Source organism: Hemiscyllium ocellatum, chromosome 32 (assembly GCF_020745735.1).
Source record: "Hemiscyllium ocellatum isolate sHemOce1 chromosome 32, sHemOce1.pat.X.cur, whole genome shotgun sequence".
NCBI lineage: Eukaryota > Metazoa > Chordata > Chondrichthyes > Orectolobiformes > Hemiscylliidae > Hemiscyllium > Hemiscyllium ocellatum.
The window spans coordinates 16,475,802-16,483,918 of NC_083432.1; the positions used below are offsets into that span (position 1 = coordinate 16,475,802).

The 8,117-nt window shown below is 44.8% G+C and overlaps 1 protein-coding gene across 2 annotated transcripts in view; it reads right to left on the reverse strand.

The window, feature by feature from the left end:
• Positions 1–5,980, reverse strand: part of tmem98 (transmembrane protein 98) — a 63,614-nt gene extending 57,634 nt beyond the window's left edge. The window contains exon 1 of one of the 2 annotated variants that reach the window (XM_060848738.1): positions 5,782–5,980. The gene's annotated coding sequence lies outside the window, so the exon portion shown is untranslated. Of the gene's footprint in view, positions 1–2,343; positions 2,419–5,781 lie in introns of those variants that run through there. The other variant, XM_060848739.1, reaches the window with a different exon arrangement.
• Positions 5,981–8,117: the final 2,137 nt, after the last annotated feature.

Sequence of the window (8,117 nt, forward strand, 5' to 3'; positions counted from 1 at the left end):
ATTGGGGAGACAGGCCGCTTACTTGCGGAACGCTTCAGAGAACACCTCTGGGCCGCCCGGACCAACCAACCCAACCACCCCGTGGCTCAACACTTTAACTCTCCCTCCCACTCCACCGAGGACATGCAGGTCCTTGGACTCCTCCACCGGCAGAACATAACAACACGACGGCTGGAGGAGGAGCGCCTCATCTTCCGCCTGGGAACCCTCCAACCACAAGGTATGAATTCAGATTTCTCCAGTTTCCTCATTTCCCCTCCCCCCACCTTGTCTCAGTCAGTTCCCTCAACTTAGCACCGCCCTCCTAACCTGCAATCTCCTTACTGACCTCTCCGCCCCCACCCCACTCCGGCCTATCACCCTCACCTTGACCTCCTTCCACCTATCCCACCTCCATTGCCCCTCCCCCAAGTCCCTCCTCCTTACCTTTTATCTTAGCCTGCTTGGCTACTCTCTCTCATTCCTGATGAAGGGCTTATGCTCGAAACGTCGAATTCCCTATTCCTGAGATGCTGCCTGGCCTGCTGTGCTTTGACCAGCAACACATTTTCAGCTGTGATCTCCAGCATCTGCAGACCTCATTTTTTACCCAAATTTGCACCCTCCCCCCCACCCCCACCCACCACTAACTATTGGCTTTCTGTATTTCAAACAGGAGAAGCTACATAGGATTTCCACCTAGCCTGCACATCCCTGGACACCATGGGAAATTTAGTCCAGCCAATCCATCTAACCCACACACCTTTGCTGTGGGAGGAAACCGGAACACCCAGAAGCAACTCATGGAGACACAGGGAGACGTGATGAAAGGCTTTTGCCCGAAACGTCGATTGCCTGCTCCTTGGATGCTGCCTGACCTGCTGTGCTTTTCCAGCACATCTCTAATGCAGACTCGGTTTCCAGCACCTGCAGTCCTCGTTTTTACCACAGGGAGAATGTGCAAATCCCCACACAGACAGTTGCCCAAGGCTGGAATTGAACCTGGGTTCCAGGCGCTGTGAGGCAGCAGTGCTCATCACTGAATAATCATGCCACTCCTTCACTGGTTCACCTTAGTCTGCTGGAGTGGATAAAAACATGTTAAGCCACTATTTGGCAGGGAAATAATCTTTCCTGTCCTGGGTAATAATCCACCATCAACCAACATCATAAAATACAGATGATCTGGTTATTATGACTGCTGGGAGTTTGCTGTATACAAATTGGCTGCTGCCATTCCTACATTCCTCTTGTGACTACATTTCAAGAAGGACTTAATTGGCTGTAAAACACTTTGATATGTCTGCTGGCTTGGTAAAATGTTATAGAAATGTAATTCTCCTGTTCCTTCCTGATCTTTCACATTCCATTCTCTGCAACTCTCAGGCAGAACGCCCGCACATTCACTCTTCATGTACACTTCACCACAGTCTGGCAGGGTTATTCAACCATGGATAGCTTCACAACTGAAGCTGACTTTACGTTCGAGAGTGTCAAATTCCTAGGAGTAAGGATCACCAACAATCTGGTCTACACCTGTTGATGCAGCAGTCAAGAAAGCATAATAACACCTCTATTTCGTCAGGAGGCTGAGGAAATTTGGCATGTCCATAGGACCCTCGCCAACTTTTATAGAAGCACCATAGAAAGCATCCTATCTGGATGTATCATGGTTTGGTATGGTAACTGCTTTGCCCAGGTCCATAAGAAACTACAGAGAGTTGTGAACACTGCCCAGTTTATCACCCAAGCCAATCTTCCACTCACTGACTCCATTTACACTTCTCACTGTTTCAGAAAGGCAGCTAATGTAATCAAAGACCCCTTCCAACCCGGTTAAAATCTCTTCCAACCTCTTCCATTGAGCAGAGGACACAAAAGCTTAAAAACATGAAACAATAGATTCAAGAACAGCTTCGGCCCTGCTGTTGTTAGGCTTCTGAATGGATCTCTCAAATTTTAAATTTAATGTTGACCTCGCTCTTTGTACCTTCTCTGCAGCGATAACATTGAATTCCTCGCTTGGTTCTATCACCCTAATACACTGTGGTTTGACCTGCCTGGACTACAAGCTAAACAAATAAATCAAATCAGATCGAATCAAAAACTGGCCCAACACCATCATATATATCCAATATTAACCAGAGAGTACTGCACAAGGACCAGAAATGTCAACTAAAGTTCCCTCTGGTTTTACTACTGAGACCAAAGAATTCAACTCAGGTTATGAACCAAACCCAGGAATTTCAGCTCGTATAATTCAGGCAGTTCATTTTCTAAGCTAATAGTTAACAACTAATTCCGTGACAAATCAGCCACACAGATCAACCAACCAAACTGAGTTCTCTGTCGACCATTACTTACTGCTTCAAGTATGATCAGAACTTGATAGCCATCTCTTGGTCAGCGTAGGGTTTTCTCTCTGGCCCCTAAATTACTTCAAGCTGAGAAAGTATCACTTTCGCCGCTTCTCTCATCTTCATTGGTGCTGATATCGTTTTACAATCATTTAGGAAATACTCACTAGCATGAATTCCAAGTCATATACAGTGAACTTCTTCCAATTCGTACTGGCTTGTTGCACTTCACAGAAAAACAACACACACACACACCAGGTCTCATCTGAGGGAATAATGCATGTCAGAGTCACAGGCTTTGCCGATTAAATCCTCTGTTTACTTCACTTTACCTTACTTGAACGGCACTTCTCAACATTTGTAATTCTCCCCCCGGTCTTCGGCCTGAACTATGACTTCCGCACAGGCTCCAATCATTTGGAAAGCAAACAGCACAGGCTTGGTTTGACATTTGACCCAATCACTAACTAAGAAATACAACAGTACACAGATGGTGACAGCTCCCAGCACTGACTGCTTAGGGCGAGTATTTCAATAATATCACTCTGCTTCCAGAACCTTTGATCGGTCATTTAAAAGAAGACCAGGAAGTTTATTTATTGGTGTTGTGCACGATTATTTGCAGCAGCAAAGAGTTTTCCCCTTAGTTGCTACCCAGTTTCTCTCTGTAAAATGCTTCAGGAGATTTTGCTTTGGTCAGGGAACAACATAAGCGAGAATGAATTTATACTCTAAATTAATGATTCACACAGGAACGTAGTCATTGGGTCAGGTAGAGAATGATAGCAACCCCACCGTCCTCAAAACATTACAACCCTTTCCCCAATCCACCGCTCCCTGCTGCAGACCTCTGTCATAATGCATATAATGCATTAACCATATGAAACATAGGTAACAGGAATAGGCCAGTGGGCCCTTTAGGGAGGAGAATATGTTTTCCCCTGTTCAATCATGAGATATGAACATCACTGGCAAGGGCTGCATTTGTTGCCCATCCAAATTACCTTTGCAACCAGCTACGAGTCAACTGTATTGTTGGAGTCAGGAGGCACAAGTGGCCAGATCAGGTAAGGACAGCAGGCATCTATCCCGAAGAACCACAGTGAACCAGATATACTTTTTAATGCAATTCTGGTCTCCTTCCTATCAGAAGGATGTTGTGAAACTTGAAAGGGTTCAGAAAAGATTTACAAGGATGTTGCCAGGGTTGGAGGGTTTGAGCTATGGGGAGAGATTGAATAGGCTAGGGCTGTTTTCCCTAGAGCGTCGGAGGCTGAGGAGTAACCTTATAGAGGCTAAAAAAAATGAGATAGGGTATGGATAGGGTAATTAGACAAGGTCATTTCCCTGAGGTGGGAGAGTCCAGAATAACAGGGCATAGGTTTAGGGTGAGAGGGGAAAGATATAAAAGAGGCCTAAAGGGCAAATTTGTCATGCAGAGTGTGGTGCGTGTGTGGAATGAGCTGCCAGAAGAAGTGGTGGAGGCTAGCACAATTGCAACATTTAAAAGGTATGGGTTTATGAATAGGAAAGGTTTGGAGTGATATGGGCTGAGTGATGGCAAGTGGGACTACATTGGGTTGGGGTATCTGGACGGAATGGAGGAGTTGGACTGAAGGGTCTGTTGCCGTGCTGTACATCTCTATGACTCTATAACAGCAATCAATGATTGTTACATGGTCATTATCACTGAGATTTGTTTCAATTGCAGAGAAAGGTTCTGAGGAAGCGTCACCAAACCCAAAATTTAACTTTAATTTTTCTTCACAGATGCTGCCAGACCAGCTGAACGTTTCCAGCAAATTCTGTTTTTGTTTCAGTTGCAGTTGCAGAGTGTTGCTGGAAATTGAACCCATGGTAGGATTTGAATCTCCATAGGATTAACCGTTTATCACAATTTCCCTTTTATATTTCAAAACTATACTTTATTTATAGAAAATCTGAATATACGTATATTGTCACTAGAGCAGTTCAGTTCTGTACAGTCTTAGCAAATGATGAAGAAACAAACATTGAAGTTTGATTTTCCCAGCATTTCCAACAAACGCAAAGGCTGTTTTTACTTATGCAAAATACTATATACATATATTTGAGGCACCAGGAGAGTCCAATAACTGAACAGACCCCTATTATAACATTGGCAGAAAGAGCTTAGACAATGATCTTTCCCCACTGCACCTTTGTGGCAGCTGCCCCAAGCCTTAGAGTGTTCCTCAGCACCTAGTGCTTAGAATATGCCAGACTGCAACACTTGGGTCGAGGTCATTCCTTGGTCTGGAATCACACAACACCTGGTTATCATCCAACAGGTTTATTTGGAAGTACAAGCTTTCGGAGCACTGCTGCTTCCTCAGGTAGTTACCTGCTGAAGGAGCAGTGCTACGAAAGCTTGTACTTCCAAATAAACCAGTTGGATGATAAATTGGTGTTGTGTGATTTTTAACTCTGTCCACTTCAGTCCAACACCGGCACCTCCACATCTTGCTGTGGAAGACCAACAAGTTTCAGGCAGATAAAAGAGCATCTTTCACCGAGTCAATGGTCCCCCAGACAGTTGCTGTTTGTCTCCATGTGCATCCTAAGAACAGACCATAGAGCACAGAGTCCTGTGTTACAGAGCTACTTGGGATGATCCTTGACAAAAACCACTGTATCTTTCTCCAGACTTCCTTTGCAAAGTCACATTCCAGCAGGCGATGTTTGACAGTTTCTACCCGCACCCCCGCAGCCACTTGGAGGTCAGTGTGCAGTGGCGCAGAGAGACCGGGCGTACATGAAGGATCTCCCCGATAATGTCCTTCTTGCTAACAGCCAAACAACATTTTGGTGCTTGTTGGAATGGTCTGGCAATGAGACATTCTGCCAAATGACTTGGCCAGCTTTTCCCCCAAAAGGAACAAGTACAAAGAAAAAGGTTCTGCTGGAAATGATTTAATGTTAAATGTAAACTGATCTGAAAGCAATTTAAATCACACACAGAAATAGGTAGAATTCAATCAAGCCATGACATTAAAACTGAGGGAGTTTTCCTGGTTTAACTTGAGATGCAGTAAATCTGCAGCGATTTGCCAGCACAAAACCCTTCAAAAATATCTGTGTGCATCGAGTACACAGCATAGCTTAATATTAAGGTGGAGGGGTTGGCTGTTAACACTCCCACTCTGTGGCTGAAAGACTTTCACATCAGAAACTACATTCCAGTCTTTGGGTCCCTGACCAGTGAACCAACAATTTTGCAAAGGCCTGTCAGTATTTGTCTGAATGTAACTGAGTCCAGCCAAAGCCCAGAGTGACGGTACTGGCGTCTCGTCAGCACCCAGGAATTCCTGTATAACTAACTGCACACAGCAAAGTCAGATAATGGCTCGCAAGGCAGAAAGGGGCCGCCCCTTACTCAGAAAGGTGGCAAGCTTCCTCACACACAGATTTCAGAACAGGTACTTACACTGCAGTTAGTCCGGAGCACGCTGCATGGCAGACAGAGGACGGCTGTTAGAGTTTTATTTAACACTGGCGAAGGTAACAAAACCATCGGCAGAAAATAAGAATGAGGTACCCTGGAATGTTGCTAATGCCTTTAATAGGATCAGTGCACAATGCAGCAAAGGATGTCTCCTCCCCCTACTGTACTGAGCAACTCCACGAAATCCAAACACAGCAGCACATCTCCCCTCCTCCCACCCTCAAAGCTACAGACAGAACTTTTACCGAGAAAACATTTCCATGCAACGCAGAAGCATTTGCTGCTCTCTGTAACCTTTCACAGAGCACTGTGCATGAAGCTGCGGGAATGTTCCTTATTAACCCCTGCACACACTCAGCCAAAAGTCCGGAGTTGTGCCATTGTTTTTAAACACAAAGCTACAGCCTGAAGCTGGTGTTGGGACGTGATCAGAGGAGAGGGGTCAGTGGTGTATGGGCGGGAGAGTAGTATTGTGCGTGCAGAAGGAAGCTGTTGCTTTTACTAATCAGAGATAGCAATAGTTGTTTGATAAATGCTTAGATTGAGGAAAAGGGCGGGGTAGAGTTACATGGAAAATGGCCTCTTGGCCCATCGAGTTTATACTGGCTGTTTGGAATCATAGAATTCCTACAGTGCCAAAGTGGTGCCATCAATTTCGCACCAACTCTTCAAAAGAGCATCCCACCCCACAGCCCCCAATCCCTTAAACCCCATATTTGCCATGGTTAATCCACCTAGCCTGCACCTCCCTGAACACCAAGAGCAATTTAGCATGGCCATTCCAGCTAACCTGCACATCTTTGGACTGAGGGAGGAAACAGAGAACATGAAAACGCCACACAGACAGTCACTGAGGATGGAATCAAATCTGGCGCTATGCACCAGCAGTGCTAACCACTGAGCCACCCACTTGTAGAGCAAAGCAGCCAGTCCTGTGGCTTTACTTTTTCCCCAAAGTCCCAGCATGTTAATTTTGCTGAAATGCTCATCCAAATGCTTTTTGAAATCGTTGGTGACCTCTGTTTCCACTGGCCTTTCAGGCAGCAGGTTCCTTCCAACTCAATGCATAAAATTCCTCTCTCGCCTGTTCTCTGTACCTCTTGGCCAAAAGCTCCAATCTGTGCAACATGGATATAGTACCACCCTGACAGTAATGGGAACAACTTTTCTTGACTATTGTCATGCTCTCAAAATATGGATCCATGGACTTTTGCAGAATAAATGCTTTAATCTTATATAAAAAGGTGTTGCGAGGTCAGATGACTTTTTCATTTCTGTGGAACCACACAAGGTGCCGGAGCTATCTTCATGAGCTATCTAACCCTTGGATTATCTTATACGACTGGATTAAGTCACCTTTTTTATAGAAGTTTATAAAAACATGAGGGGCATGGATAGGGTGAACAGCCACGGTCTTTTTCCCCATAATGAGGGTTATCCAAATTTAGAATATGTTTACTCAGCCACATTTGGAATATTGTGTGCAGTTCTAGTTGCCACACTACCAGAATGACAAGGATGCTTTGGAAAGGGTGCACACAAGGTTTACTCGGATGTTGCCTGATTTGGAGGGTTTTAGTTATGAGGAGAGATTAGATAAACTCTTCACTGGAAAGACAGGGGCTGGGGGCGACCTGATAGATGTCGACAAAATCATGAGAGGCATCGATAGGGTGGGTACTCAGAGGCTTTTTTCCAGGACAGAAAGGCCAACTACAAGAGGGCACAGGTTCGAGGTGAGAGAGGGAAAGTTTAGGGGAAAAGTGCGGGGCAACTTTTTCACGCAGAGGGTCGTGGAAGCCAGTGGAGGTGGTGGAAGCAGGCACGTTAACAACATTTAAAACGTATCTTAACAGAGACATGCACGGGAGGTAAACAGAGATAGAAACCGTGTATGGAGAATAAGTAGCAAGTCTAAATTAGGATTAGGAATCAGTGCAGGCTCAGTGGGCTGAAGGGCCTGTTCCTGTGCTGCATTGTGTTGTATATGTGTACATATTCCTGCACGAGCCTGTGAGTGGATTCAGTGGTGAATACATTTTGGCTGATGGCTAATAAGCTTAACCCTTTTTAAAACACTGTTGAGAAAATCTGTTATTTTTCTGTTTTTAATGGTTACAGTACTCAGACTTAATGAGCAAGTTGAGAGTATAGCTGGACTAGTCATTTATAACCATGCTTGCGTTTAGAAAGCACAGGTTCAGATCCAACCATGGCAGTTAATGGAACTTAATTTCAGTGAATAAATCTGGAATTCAAAGCTCATTTCAGTAATGGTGACCATCTGACTATTGTTCATTCTGAAGTAATCATACTGA